This window comes from Callithrix jacchus, chromosome 1, assembly GCF_049354715.1.
Source record: "Callithrix jacchus isolate 240 chromosome 1, calJac240_pri, whole genome shotgun sequence".
Taxonomy (NCBI): Eukaryota; Metazoa; Chordata; class Mammalia; order Primates; family Cebidae; genus Callithrix; species Callithrix jacchus.
In genome coordinates this window covers 112769264-112783320 of record NC_133502.1, presented here as the reverse complement: position 1 = coordinate 112783320, position 14057 = coordinate 112769264, and the positions used below count along the sequence as shown (strand labels likewise).

Here is a 14057-nt window from a genome sequence, read left to right as displayed (position 1 = left end):
ATTTTTGCCCATGAAGTAGGCAGCTAGAAAGACCAATGAGACACTTGTGAACTTGAAATTCTCTCATTAACTGCCTTCCTTTTTTTTTTTTGAGAAGGAGTCTCACTCTGTTGCCCAGGCTGGAGTGCAGTGGCACGATCTTGGCTCACTGCAACCTCTGCCTCCTGAGTCCAAGCGATTGGCTCACTGCAACCTCCACCTCCTGAGTTCAAGTGATTCTCCTGCTTCAGCCTCCTTAATAGCTGGGATTACAGGCATACACCATCACACCTGGCTAATCTTGTATTTTTAGTGGAGACAGGATTTCTCCATGTTGGTTAGACTGCTCTCTCAACCTCAGGTGATCCTCCCACCTTGGCCTTTCAAAGTGCTGGGATTACAGGCATGAGCCATGGTACCTGGCCTTAACCACCTTCCTTTTAAGATTACAGCTTACTCCCAATTATAAAGAGCAAAATACCTTAAATAAAGGATGAATTACTATTAGAAAAACCCCTGGAACAAATTTAGGAATTTAAAAATTATTTCAGCCAGACAGAGCTTCAGATGGCTAAAAACTGAATGAACTGTAGCCATATGTTGAATATTGAGCTTAGAAAATGCCGTTGATTTATCTAAAATAGAAATAACTTCACTGCCAAATAACAAAAAAACAACTGAATAGAAAACTGATACTGTGAGAAAGAATACTATGATCTGATATTTTTACTTTACAAATTAAAAAACAAATCTAGATGCGATTATTTTCAGAGCTCTTTTTTTTTAATGGTTTATATTAAATCCTAAGTTAGTAAAGAATTTTGCTTTTTGGAAGGCCAAAGTGGGAGGATCACTTGAGCCCAGGAGTTCAAGATCAGTCCTGGCACCATAGCAAGACTGCCCCCTTCTCTGCAAAAAAAATATTTTTTTTTTTTGAGATGGAGTTTTGCTCTTGTTACCCAGGCTGGAGTGCAATGGCACGATCTCGGCTCACCACAACCTCCGCCTCCTGGGTTCAAGCAATTCTCCTGCCTCAGCCTCCTGAGTAGCTAGAATTACAGGCGTGCACCACCATGCCCAGCTAATTTTTGTATTTTTAGTAGAGACAGCGTTTCACCATGTTGACCAGGATGGTCTCGATCTCTTGACCTCGTGATCCACCTGCCTTGGCCTCCCAAAGTGCTGGGATTACAGGCGTGAGCCACTGAGCCCGGCCCAAAAAATTTTTTTAAATTAGTTGGGCATGGTGGCACATGCCTGTAGTCCCACCTACTCGAGAGTCTGAGGTGGGAGGATTGCTTAAGCCTGCGAGGTTGAGACTGTAGTAAGCAGTGGTCATGCCACTGCACCCCAGCCTGGGTGACAGAATGAGACCTTGTCTCAAAAAAAAAAAAGTTTTGCTTTCTAAAGCTAGATAAGATTAAATATTTTCCTTGACAACCCAATAATTCAAATTAATAAAAGTATGCAGTGAGAAAACAAATATTTGGTGTACACAAAACTCGAAAACAAAGAGTGTGCTGAGATAAATTGTTTTGAAACAATTTGTCTTTCAAACGGCTTGACTTGGCTTTCCTGCTTTATAAATAAACACAGTATAGTGGCAAGAGAAGAGGCCTGTGGTTGTCCACTCTGTTTGTCTGCAGATCTGAAGTGCTTCTTGTGTGCTGGCAAGTTTTGGTGTGCTTCCTCTCAGAGAATTCTTCCTCTTTTACAAAGCCCAAACCCGTCATTGGAGTTTCAAAAAAATGGTATTATAACTTAAAGTTATAGAAGGCATTCTTAATTTTCAACATTCAAGTCAGAAAAATTTACAGTCTGTTCTTTTCCCCCAGCACTTTCACTTGCCACTTAACAAAATAACCTGAACATTTTCTTCTCATTATATGTACATTTTTTTTTTTTGGAGAGAATCTCACTCTGTTGCCCAGACTGGAGTGCAGTGGCTCGATCTCGGCTCACTATAACATCTGCCTCCTAGGCTCAAGCGATTCTCTTGCCTGAGCCTCCCAAGTAGCTGGAATTACAGACACCTGCCACCATGCCCAGCTAATTTTTGTATTTTTTAGTAGAGATAGGGTTTCACCATATTGGAGAGGCTGGTCTTGAACTCCTGAGCTCAAATGATTCACCTGCCTTGGCCTCCCAAGTGCTGGGATTACAGGTTTGAGCCACCGCACCTGGCCTAGATGTACATCTAATAATTGAATTAAAGAACATGAATATTTTGACACAAAGAATAGAAGAAGTTCTATTCTTAACCAAAGTGACAGAAACTGGTAAATATTAACCAAAAGAGCTGGTTATAGAGAGAAATATATAATATATATGCATTTATATTTATATATATAAAACATTTTAACTTAAAATATAAATTAAAAATACGTTTTTTAAAACACATTCTCCGAATGAAGAGACCCCCTCAAACAGGCTTTGTATGAGCAACATGGCTGTTTATTCACCTGGGTGTCAGCAGACTGAGTGCAAAAAGAGAGTCAGTGGAGGGCTGTGGGATAGGACTTGGTTTTATAGGTTTGGTGTAGGGGGTGGCAAGTTATAGAAGTTACAGTTTAGGGTGGTTTTTGAAAGCTGTGAGTAGTTCTGGAGTCACAAGGTTGACAAGGTTGGTTACAAAGTCCAATTGCCTTATCAATTGAGGCAGGAATAAGGAACAACAGAAGAATGTCTCAAGTTAATTAGGGACCACAGGGGTTGATCATTCTTCCCCTTTTCATGGTCCTTCAGCTACTACAGATTTTCTAATTCTGGGAGGCAATTCAGAGGTGTAGGTGTGGGTCATGGGGGTTGCCATGGCTCAACTTAGGGTATGGGCTATGATGCAGCCAGTTCAAAGAACCTTGCAACATTAAAAAATATAAATGTACAGTGGCTCATCTTTATAATCTCAACACTTTGGGAGGCTCAGGTGGGAGGCTAGCTTGAGCCCAGGAGTTCAAGACCAGCCTGAGCAACATAGTGAAACTCAGTCTCTACAAAAAATAAATAAGTAAATAAAATTAGACTGGCATGGTGGCATGCACTGTAGACTCAGCTGCTTAGGAGGCTAAGAGGGGAGGATCTCTTGATCTTGGGAGGTCAAGGCTGCAGTGAGCCATGACTGAGCCACTACCTTGGTGACAGCAAGATCATCTATCTCCCTCTCTCTCTCTCTCTCTCTCTACATACACACAGACACACACACACACACTCAGACACACCCTAATGCACATCCACTCACTAAAATTAGATGAAATTATGAAAAATTAGATTTTAATTTTTGTGGGGATATAGTATATGTATTTATGAGGTACCTGAGCTATTTTAATACAGGCCATAATAATCATATCAGGGTAAATGGGGTATCCATCACATCAAGCATTAATCCTTTCTTTGTGTTACAAACAATCCAATTATCCACTGTAGTTGTTGTTGTTGTTTTGTTTTATTTTGAGAGGGAATCTCACTCTGTCACCCAGGCCAGAGGGCAGTGGTGCAGTCTTGGCTCACTGCAACCTCTGCCTCCTGGGTTCAGGCAATTCTTGTGCCTCAGCCTCCCAAGTAGCTGAGATTACAGGCATGCACCACCATGCCCAGAAGCAGAATTGCTGGATCATCTGGTAGCTCTATTTTTAGTTTTATGAGGAACCTCCAAACTGTTCTTCATAGTGGTTGTACTAATTCACGTTGCCACCAACAGTGTACAGGGGTTCCCTATTGTCCACATTCTCGCCAGCCTTTGTTATTTCCTGTCTTTTGTATAAATGCCATTTTAGCTGGAGTGAGATGATATCTCATTGCAGTTTTGAATTATATTTCTCTGAGGAACAATGAGATTCAGCACCTTTTCATATACTGGTTTGGCATTTGTCTTCTTTTGAGAAATGTCTATTCAGATCTTTTGCCCATTTTAATTGGATTATTAGATTTTTATTACAGCTCCGATGTCATCTCATGTTATGGGTCTGTTCAGATTTTGGATTTCTTCATGGTTCAATTTTGGTAGGCTGTATATGTCTAGATATTTATCCATTTCTTCTAGATTTTCCAATGTATTGGTATATGGTTGCTCATTGTAGCCACTAAGGACCCTTTAAATTTCTGTGGTATCAGTTGTAGAAGAGCATGTCTCCTCTTTCATCTGTGATTTTATTTATTTGGGTCTTCTCTCTTTTTTTCAGAATTAGTCTGGCTAAAGTTTTGTTGATTTTGTTCATTTCTTCAGAAAACTAACTTTTCAATTTATTGATCTTTTTATTGTTTTCTGCATTTCAGTTTCATTCATTTCTCCTCTGATCCTTATGCTTTCTTTCTTCCAGTAATTTTGGGTTTGGTTTGCTTTTGCTTTTTGTTCTTTAAGATACATCATTAGGTTGTTTATTTGAAGTCTTTTTTTCTTTTTTGGTGTAGGCACTTCTAGGTATAAAATTTTCTCTTTGTACTGTTTTGGCTGTTTCCCATAGGTTTGGTATATTTTGTTTTCATTATCATTTTTTCAAGAAATGTTTAATTTTCTTCTTAATTTCTTCATGACCACTGGTCATTCAGAAGCATATTGTTTAATTTCCATATGTTTGTATAGTTTCCACAATTTCTTGTTATTGATTTCTAGTTTTATGTTATTGTTGTCAAAGAGGATATGTAACATAATTTTTCTTTTTTATTTTTTTTAAGACTTTTTTTGTAGCATAACATATGCCCGGCCTCTCCTTGACAGTGTTCCCTGTGCTGAACAGAAGAATGTATATTTTGCAGTCATTAGATGAAATGCTCTGGAAATATCTATTAGGTCCATTAGGTCTACAGCACAGATTAAGTCTGATGTTTTTTTGTTGATTTTCTGTCAGGATGATCTGTCCAATGTTGTATGTTGGGTGTTGAGGTCTCCATCTATTGGGGTCTGTCTCTATCTGTTTCTTGATTTAAGTTTATCATTAGACTGGCACATAATGAGACAGCCAGGTGGGAAGGAGTACTCAGAGAAACTCCAACCAGCCTGTCTATGGGGGTGGAGCCTCAAGAGGTTCACACCATTTGCAACAAGAAGGAGACTGGCCAACTGGCCTCTCCTCTTCCTGTGTGGAACCTGGGATTCAAATGTCAGGCAGGAAGCACTCTAATAGGGACTCTGTCCAAGAAGAGTCCCTGTTTCCCCCTTTTCTTCTTTTTTACCCAGTAAAACTCTGCTTTACTCACTCTTCAGTCTCTCAGCCTAAATTTTTCTGGCTGTGGGACAGACAAGGACCCCATCCTTAGCCGAACTAAGGAAAAATCCTGCAACATTTTTGGTGCCCAACATGGGGCTTGAGAAGTGGTAAGAGAAATGGAAACTAAAAAACTCACTGTTGCTTCTAAGCCTTTTCATTCTCAGACTTCTGAGGATGGGGGAAACCATGCCTTCACCTGTCATTGCTCCAGGTCTTTTCATGGCCTTTTCCTTCCTTTTTTGGGACTGACTAGTGAGCAGCGGCTACCCTCCACCCCCTACCACTCCCTGACGGGCTTGGACATATGCCCCAAGGCACTGATGGTGTTTCCTGCCATGAGACATTGGAGCCTTCCGGTTCCCTGGCCAAGAGATTTAGCTCCATTAGAAAGTAATCAAACTTTTCTCCCTGATGAAGGAAGCACTTGCATAACAATAAGGTTCTTCCCCAGGCAGTTTTAAACTGTTTCTTTTCTTTCCCCTTCTCTACCCCATCTGCAAGTTAACTTTTAAAGTTTTTTTTTTCTTTTAGATGTTTTGCTAGGCCAGCCCCAACAACTATCACTGTTTATATTTTCTGTAAAGCTTTGGTTGTGAAATCAAGCCTCCATCTTGTTTTACATCCTGAGGGCATGGCTTGTAACTTTGGTGGCAAGGCTTTGTTTAGCAATCCTGTCTTAGGGAATAAGTTTCTTTCTGGTTTGATATCTGCATGTTTTCCTAGCACTGTCTCCGTCTCTTAAAGGGTCCCACCCAGTGCATGGGTTTTCTTCTGCCTGCCTGTGTGTATACTGTGTGTGATGTCTGTAAAAAGAGCTCTAATTAATTTGGCATAAAGAAGGACAAGCACTTAGATCTAATATTTTTTTAAAGGGAAGTTAAAAGCTGTGGTACCTTTCAGTTCATATGACTTTAATCTTTAAGAAATAAGAACAGCCCTAAAAACTGTTGGTAAAATGCAGGTCAGCTGCAAGATTTGCTAAGTGTTTTGAGATTACAAATTGCTTTTTGGGTTTTGAAAACTCTTTGACTTGCTGGCTTCACAATTGGTAAGGCCTGGGGACATGTCCTTAACTGAGAAGGCTAAACTTGACTGCAGTTAGCACACAGTTAAGGCAATTTACCAAGTTTTATAGGTAAGTAGGGACACAGAGCCAAACCATCTCATTCTGCCTCTGACCCCTTCCAAATCTCACGTTCTCACATTTCAAAACCAATCATGCCTTTCCAGCAGTCCCCCAAAGTCTTAAATCATTTCAGCATTAACTCAGAAATCCCTAGTCCAAAGTTTCATCTGAGACAAGGCAAATCCCTTCCACCTATTAGCCTGTAAAATCAAAAGCAAGTTAGTTACTTCCTAGTTACAATGGGGGTACAGGCATTGGATAAATACATCCATTTCTAATGGGAGAAATTGGTCAAAACAAAGAGGCTACAGGCCCCATGCAAGTCTGAAATCAATTCATTAAACCTTAAAGTTCCAAAATGATCTCCTCTGACTCTTTGTCTCATATCCAGGGCATGCTGATATAAGAGGCGGGGTCTCACAGCCTTGGTCAGCTCCACCCCTGTGGCTTTGCAGGGCACAATCCCCTGCCAGCTGCTTCCACAGGCTGGCATTGTCTGTGGGTTTTCCAGGTGCATAGCGCAAGCTGTCGGTGGACCTACCATTCTGGAGTCTGGAGGATGGTGGCCTTCTTCTCATAGCTCCACCTATCAGTGCCCCAGTGGGGACTCTGTGTGGGGTCTCTGATCCCACATTTCCCTCTGTACTTCCCTAGCAGAGGATATCCATGAGAGCCCCACTCTTGCAGCAAACTTCTGCCTGGACATCAGGTATTTCCATATATCCTCTGAAATCTAGGTGGAGGTTCCCAAACCTCAATTACTGACTTCTGTGCACCTGCAGGGTCAACACAAGGTGGAGGTTGCCAAGGCTTGGGGCTTGCACCCTCTGAAACCATGGTCTGAGTGCTGTACCTTTGCCCCTTTTAGCTACAGCTGGAGCAGCTGGGACACAGAGCACCAAGTCCCTAGGCTGCACACAGCAGGGGGACCCAGGGTCCAGCCCAGAAAACCATTTTTTCCTTCTATGCCACTGGGCCTGTGATGGGAAGGGCTGCTGCAAAAGTTTCTGACATGCCCTACAGACATTTTATCCATTGTCATGGTGATTAATATGTGGCTCCTTGTTGCTTATGCAAATTTCTGCAGCTGGCTTGAATTTCTCCCCAGAAAATGTTTTTTTTTTTGTTTTTTTTTTTTGCTGCATTGTTAGACTGCAAATTTTTCAAACTTTTGTGCTCTGCTTCCAATAGAATGCTTTGCTGCTTAGAAATTTCTTCTGCTAGATACTCTAAATCATCCCTCTCAAGTTCACAGTTCCATAGACCTTTAGGACAGGGGCAAAATGCCACCAGTTTCTTTGCTAAAGCATAACAGGAGTCATCCTTGCTCCAGTTCCCAACAAATTTCACATTGCCATCTGAGACTACCTCAACCTGGACTTTATAGTCCATATCACTATCAACATTTTGGTCAATGCCATTCAACAAGTCTCAAGGAAGTTCCAAACTTTCCCACATTTTCCTATCTTATTCTGAGCCCTCCAAACTGTTCCAACTTCTGTCTGTTACCCAGTTACAAAGTCATTTCCATATTTTTGGGCATCTTTACCACACTGCCCCACTACCCAGTACCAATTTATTGTATTAGTTTGTTCTCATGCTGCTAATAAAGGCATACCCAGTACTGAGTAAATTATAAAGGAAAGAGGTTTAATTGACTCACAGTTTCACATATCTGGGGTGGCCTCATAATCATGGTGGAAGGCAAAAGAAGAGCAAAGCACGTCTTACATGGTGACAGGCAAGAGGGGATGTGTAGGAGAACTTCCCTTTATAAAACCATCAGATCTCATGAGACTTATTTACTATCATGAGAACAACTTGAGAAAAACCTGCCCCCATGATTCAATTACCTTTCGCCAGGTCCTTCCCATGTCATGTGGGGATTATAACAATTCAAAGTGAGATTTGGGTGAAGACACAGAGCCAAACCATGTCAGTGTATTTTCAAATTGCCTGTCTTCAAGCTCACTAATTCTTTCTTCTGCTTGATCAGTTCTGTTAAGAGACTCTGATGCATTCTTCAATATATTAATTGCATCTTTCAACTCTAGAGTTTCCACCTCATTCTTTTTAATTATTTCAATCTCTGTTAAATTTATCTGGCTAGGTACAGTGGCTCAGGCCTGTAATCCCAGCATTTTGGAAGGGTGAGGCAGGTGGATCACTTGAGCCCAGAAGTTTGAGACCCACCTGGGCAACAGGGCAAAACCTCATCTCTACAAAAAAAAAAAAAAAAAAAAAATACAAAAATTAGCTGAGAATGGTGGCATCCACTTGTAGTCACAGCTACTCAGGAGGCTGAGGTGGGAGGATCGCTTGAGTCCAGGAGGCAGAGGATAGAGTGAGCTAGGATCATGCCACTGGGCACCAACCTGGGTGACAGGATGAGACCCTGTCTCTAAATAAATAAATAAATTCATCTGATAGGATTCTGAATTCCTTCTCTGGGTTATCTTGAATTTCACTGAATTTCTTCAACACAGCTATTTTGAATTCTCTGTCTGAAAGTTCACATATCTCTGTCTCTCCATAATTGGTCCCTGGTGACCTGTTTAGTTCATTAGGTGAGGTCTTGCTTTCCTGCATGGTCTCGATTCTTGTGGATGTTTGTCAGTGTCTGGGCATTAAGGAGTTAAGTATTCATTATTGTCTTTGCTGTCTGGGCCTGTTTGTACCCACCCTTCTTGGGAAGACTTTCCACGCATTCAAAAGGACTTGGGTGTTGTGATCAAGTTTTTGCTATGACAGCCATATCTGCATTAGGGGACACTCCAAGCCCAGTACTGCTGTTGGTTTTGCAAGCTCATAGAGGTACCATATTGATGGACTTTGATAAGATACAGAATTCTCTGGATTACCAGACATAGACTCTTGTTGTCTTCCTTACTTTCTCTCACACAAACAGAATCTCTCTCTGTGCTGAGCTGCCTAGAGCTAAGGGAGGGGTGACAGAAGCATCATTGTGGCCCCCAGCACTGGGATTGTGCTGGATCAGACCTGAAGCCAGCACAGCTTAGGGTTTTGCCCAAGGCCTCTGGTAACCACTGCCTAGCTATACTGCTTCTGTTCACTCATGGCACTAGTGCTCTTCAATCAGCAGGTAGTAAAGCCAGCCAGAATTTTGTCTTCTCTTCAGGGCAGCAAGTTACCCCCCAGCCCTGGGGAGGTCCAGAAATGCTATCTGGGAGACAGGACCTGGAGTTTGAAACCCAAGAAATCCACTTGGTGCTCTATCCCATTGTGGCTAAGCTGGCACAGAAACAATAAGACAAAGTCCTTCCCACTCTCTTTCTCCCTATGTCCATCATCACCACAGGCCCATGGGAAGTACTGCCAGGGTGCTACTGATGTTCACTTAAGGTCCAAGGGCTCTTCAGTCAGCTTGTAGTGAACACTGCCAGGCCTGGAATTCACTCTTTAGGGCAGTAGGATCCCCTCTGGCTCCAGGCAAGTCCAGAAATGCCATCCAAAAACCAAGTGCTAGAATCAGGGACCCTAAAAGCCTGCTTGGTGCTCTACCCCATGGAGGCCAAGTTAGTACCTAAGCTGCAAGCCAAAGTCCTCTTCACTCTTCCCTTCCCTTTTCTCAAGCAGAAGGAGTCTCTCTCCATAGCCACCACAGGTAGGAATGTGCTGCATCACACCTGAAGCCAGCACATCTCTGAGTCTTACCCAAGGCCCATGGCAAGTACTGCCTGGATATTGCTGCTGATTTTTCAGGGCTTGAGGGTTCTTTGATCAGCAAGTGATGAATCCTGCCAGAACAAGTCTCTTTCCTTCAAGTCACTGAGTTCCTTTCTGGCCCAGGGTGTGTCTAGAAATATCATCTGGTAGCTAGAGCCTAAAATAGGGGTATCAGGACTCTGCCCAGTGCCCTGTTCTACTGTGTCTTAGCTGGTATCCAAGATGTAAGATAAAGTCCCCTTTACTTTTCCCTCTTTTCTCCTCAAATGGAAGAAAAGAATCTCTCCTGGAGCTTCAAGCTGTGCTGCCTGAGGTGGAGGGAGGAGTGCTGCAAGCACTCCCTTGGTCACCCTGGCTGATGTCTCACCAGGTTACTTGTCCCCCAAGTCCAGTGGTTCTGATCCCAGCACAGCACCAAGACTTGCCCAGTAATTGCAGTCCTTGAGGCCTAATAAACTTGAAACTGCCTTTCAAGTTTGTTTAGGACCCTAGTGCACTTTAGCCTGTGGCAGCAAGGCTTGCTATAACTTAGGTTCCAACCACTGAGAGGGGTGATTCCCCTCTGGGTGTGGCTGTTCTAAATGTTCCTCTGCAGATGCCAGCTAAGTTCTGTCAGGTGTTGCTTTCCACTGTGACAAGGCAGCACTGAGTTCCAATGTAAAGCACTGAGTTCCCACAATCACTGTACTCACTCTCCATCAAGTGCACAGATTCTCTCCATGCTATATAGCTGCTGACCTGGGATGGGGGAGGGTGTCCCCTGGAAATTCAAGACTGTCATTCCTACCCTTCTCAGTACCTCTTTCAGTGAGACGAAGTTAAAACCAGGTACTGTGATCATTCATGCGATTTTGGCTCTTATGAAGATGCTTTTTTATGTGGATGGTTGTTTGATTTTGTGTTCCTATGGGGAGGATGATTGGTGGAGGCTTCTATCAAGGTGCCTTGCTTTGTCTCCTCCTCATTTAAATGAAATTTTAAAATTTCTTTTTGGTGCCAAGGAATTTATGGTTGTTGACAGTGGGTTCCCTGATTACAACGGTCTACGTAATCATTCCTGGATAAATGACATCTACAATAAATTCTCTAAGATTTTTACTTTTCCTTTTTTTGTGTAAGGCAGAGCAAGAACTGAAAAAAATTTATAAAGCAATATAGAGTCATTCAAAATTGCTACCCCTCCCCCAATATTTTACTCCTAATTTGACATCATTTGTGTGTGTGTAACTGGCCTTTAGAATCTGTCCAAAGTATTCAAATTACTTTTCCCTGGAACAACCATTTTTATTTTATTATTTATGATTTATGATTTTACATAATATTGATTAAATGATGTAAGTATAAAGCAAGTACAATCGGCATAAAAGTTTTTAAGTCACACACACAGCTGACCCTTAGTTAACAGATGATTCACAATTTCAAGAGCAGATCAAAGAGTAGCCTCTTGCCATTAAGAACTCGATGGACCATGGCCAGCAGTGTGTTTTATAGAGGGAAAGGATTGTCAGTTTATCTGGTGACTTGGGTAATTTAGAGTTGCATGAGAGTGTCTACTAAACTGCCTTCTAGGAGAGTTTTATTGATTTGCCCTCTTAGCAGCCGTGTATGAGAGTATTCATCTCCTTTTACCCTGGCTCTCAAACTCTACTGTTCACAAGAATCACTTAGAGAGCTTTGTTAAAAATATGTAGATTCTTGACACACCATACTAACAGATTCTGATATGGGGCAAGTCCAAAATGTCTGCAAAGAAGCACTCCAGGCATTTCTTAAGTAGATGATTAGTAAAAATATTTAACTCAAGGATGAGTTAGAAAACAAACTCCTGGCCCAGGAATTTGTTTTCTAAAAATCACATATCTAATAAGTCAGTAATGCTAAAATCTGAATTTGTAATAAGTAGGAGGTAATGCCTGTTATCCCCTAAACAACAATAACAGCAAACACCATTTCTCTTTGGACAGTGGAAAACCAGAGCTAATTTACTAACCCCTTTAGAGGTTCAGCGGCTTCATCCGTCTTGACTAAATTGCAGTGTAGCTATCCAGTGCTTTGCGGAGAATAGTGGAAGATATTTGTCAGGTTTTCCTGCTGTTTTGTAAAGATTGAGGGAAAGGTACCCAGCTGCAAAGGAAGACGCTTTTCTTACTGGTGTGAAGGTTTTTTGAACTTTCCTTTCCAAACCAGGGCCCAAGACACTGAGTTGGCCTGAAGAGCCAGGGCTGGCGTGCTAGAATAAATGAATGTTAGCAAGAGACTGCCCAGGGGTCTGGGCAGAGTTGAAATCTGAAGAGTATCTGTGGCTCTAGAAGATAAAAGTAGGAGTCACAGAAGGCCTGACTCCATCTGTGAATCAGGCAGGAACTGTTAAATGCCCCACCCTACTCAGAAAAGTGTGAGACAAAATACATAAGCATGAGTCAGAAAATCCAGGGCTCCACTAAACAGGAAATTTGGTGAGGGATTACCTGGGAAAACAGAGTTGGTATCAGAGGATCTCTTAGTGAAGTTTGACAGAGAAGAGAACTAATGTTTATTGATGATATCTTATATACATCTTATTTAACATAATCATCATTTCTCCAGAAGTTAAAAAAATGCTTGAAATATAAGGCCAAAGAAAGTAATAAGTAAGTAAATGAATGAATAAATGAATGAATGAGTGAAAGGCAGTAAAGGTACTGGTTTATAAGGCTCACTTTAGTGTCTATGGTATTGTATAATGGTATGGAATATTCTAGACAAGAGAATTGGCTGATGCCAGATAGTGATATGTATCAGACACGATACAGCCCTTAGTTCATGGATGTCCTGACAAAGACTCTGTTTGACCAAACTCAGGCTCTTCTTGAAGAGGCCTCAACCTTGGCCTATAGGAATTGCAGACACTCAGTATAAATAATTTCATTCATCCCCCTTTCCACCACCCCCCACAGCCTCCTGCCACCCAAACACACACTAAGAAAACTAAACAAACCCTAGCATAGTTTCTAGCTCAAGGACATATCTTGGGATGACCTGCAGCCCACTCCTTCCTCAAACTTCCGGGCTCAGGCAATCCTCTCGCCTCAGTCTCCTGAGTAATTCGGACCACAAGTGCATGCTACCATACCCAGCTAATTTTTTTTTTTGAGACAGTCTTGCACTGTCACTCAGTCTGGAGTGTAGTGGTGCACTCTGGCCTCACTACGACCTCTGCCTCCTAGGTTCAAGTGATTCTCCTGCCTCAGACTCCCATATAGCTGGGATTACAGATGCCTACAACTACACCTGGCTATTTTTTTTTTTTTTTTGTATTTTTAGTAGAGACGGAGTTTTACTATTTAGGCTGGTCTCAAACTCCTGACTTCGTGATCCGCCCGCCGCAACCTCCCAAAGGTTTGGGGGTTACATGTGTGAGCCAGTGCGCCTGGCCAATTTTTGAATTTTCTATGTAGACAGGGTTTCACTATGTTGCCAGAGCTGGGCTCAAGTGATCCTCCTGCTTTGACCACCCAAAGTGCCGGGATTACAGGCATAAGCCGCCACACTAAGCACTACTCTTCTCTTCCCCTCGCTCTTTCTTCCCTGCACGCTCTAATAAAACATTAGCATAAAAGATTTGTCTCAGCCTCTGTTTTTCTAGGGAACTAAGGCTAAGAAAATGAATTCTAGTATTTGCCCAAAAAAGCAAACTCTCAGGATGGGATTTCAATTGTCTCTTGACTAAAGGCAATGGAGACCCCTTTGCTAGTACAAGTGGAGCCGTAATAACTTCTTGCAATGAGATCCCAATTTATGCAGCTTTTTCCTGTGGTTTATTGGGAGGAGATACAAGGCAGAAGGAGAGGCACTGGGAGGTCAGCATGTGGAAAATAGTAATTATAAGGATGTATGGGTGGCTAATTTTGGTGTCAGTGCCAGTCTTATAAAAAGAGAATGGTAGGCTCAGGAAAGCTAATTGCTAACTTAAGGGATCCTTTAAAAACCAGAGGTCACAATGGCAGTAGGGCCTCAGGGTAGAATAAATTGAAAATCAGATCCAGATTCGAATTATAAGGAAAGTAGAGATGTACAGGAAA

At 42.0% G+C, this 14057-nt stretch overlaps 1 protein-coding gene across 2 annotated transcripts in view; it reads left to right on the top strand.

The window, feature by feature from the left end:
• LOC108590293 (uncharacterized) overlaps window positions 1–14057 on the top strand; it is a 249681-nt gene that overhangs the window by 22634 nt on the left and 212990 nt on the right. The window lies entirely within an intron of this gene.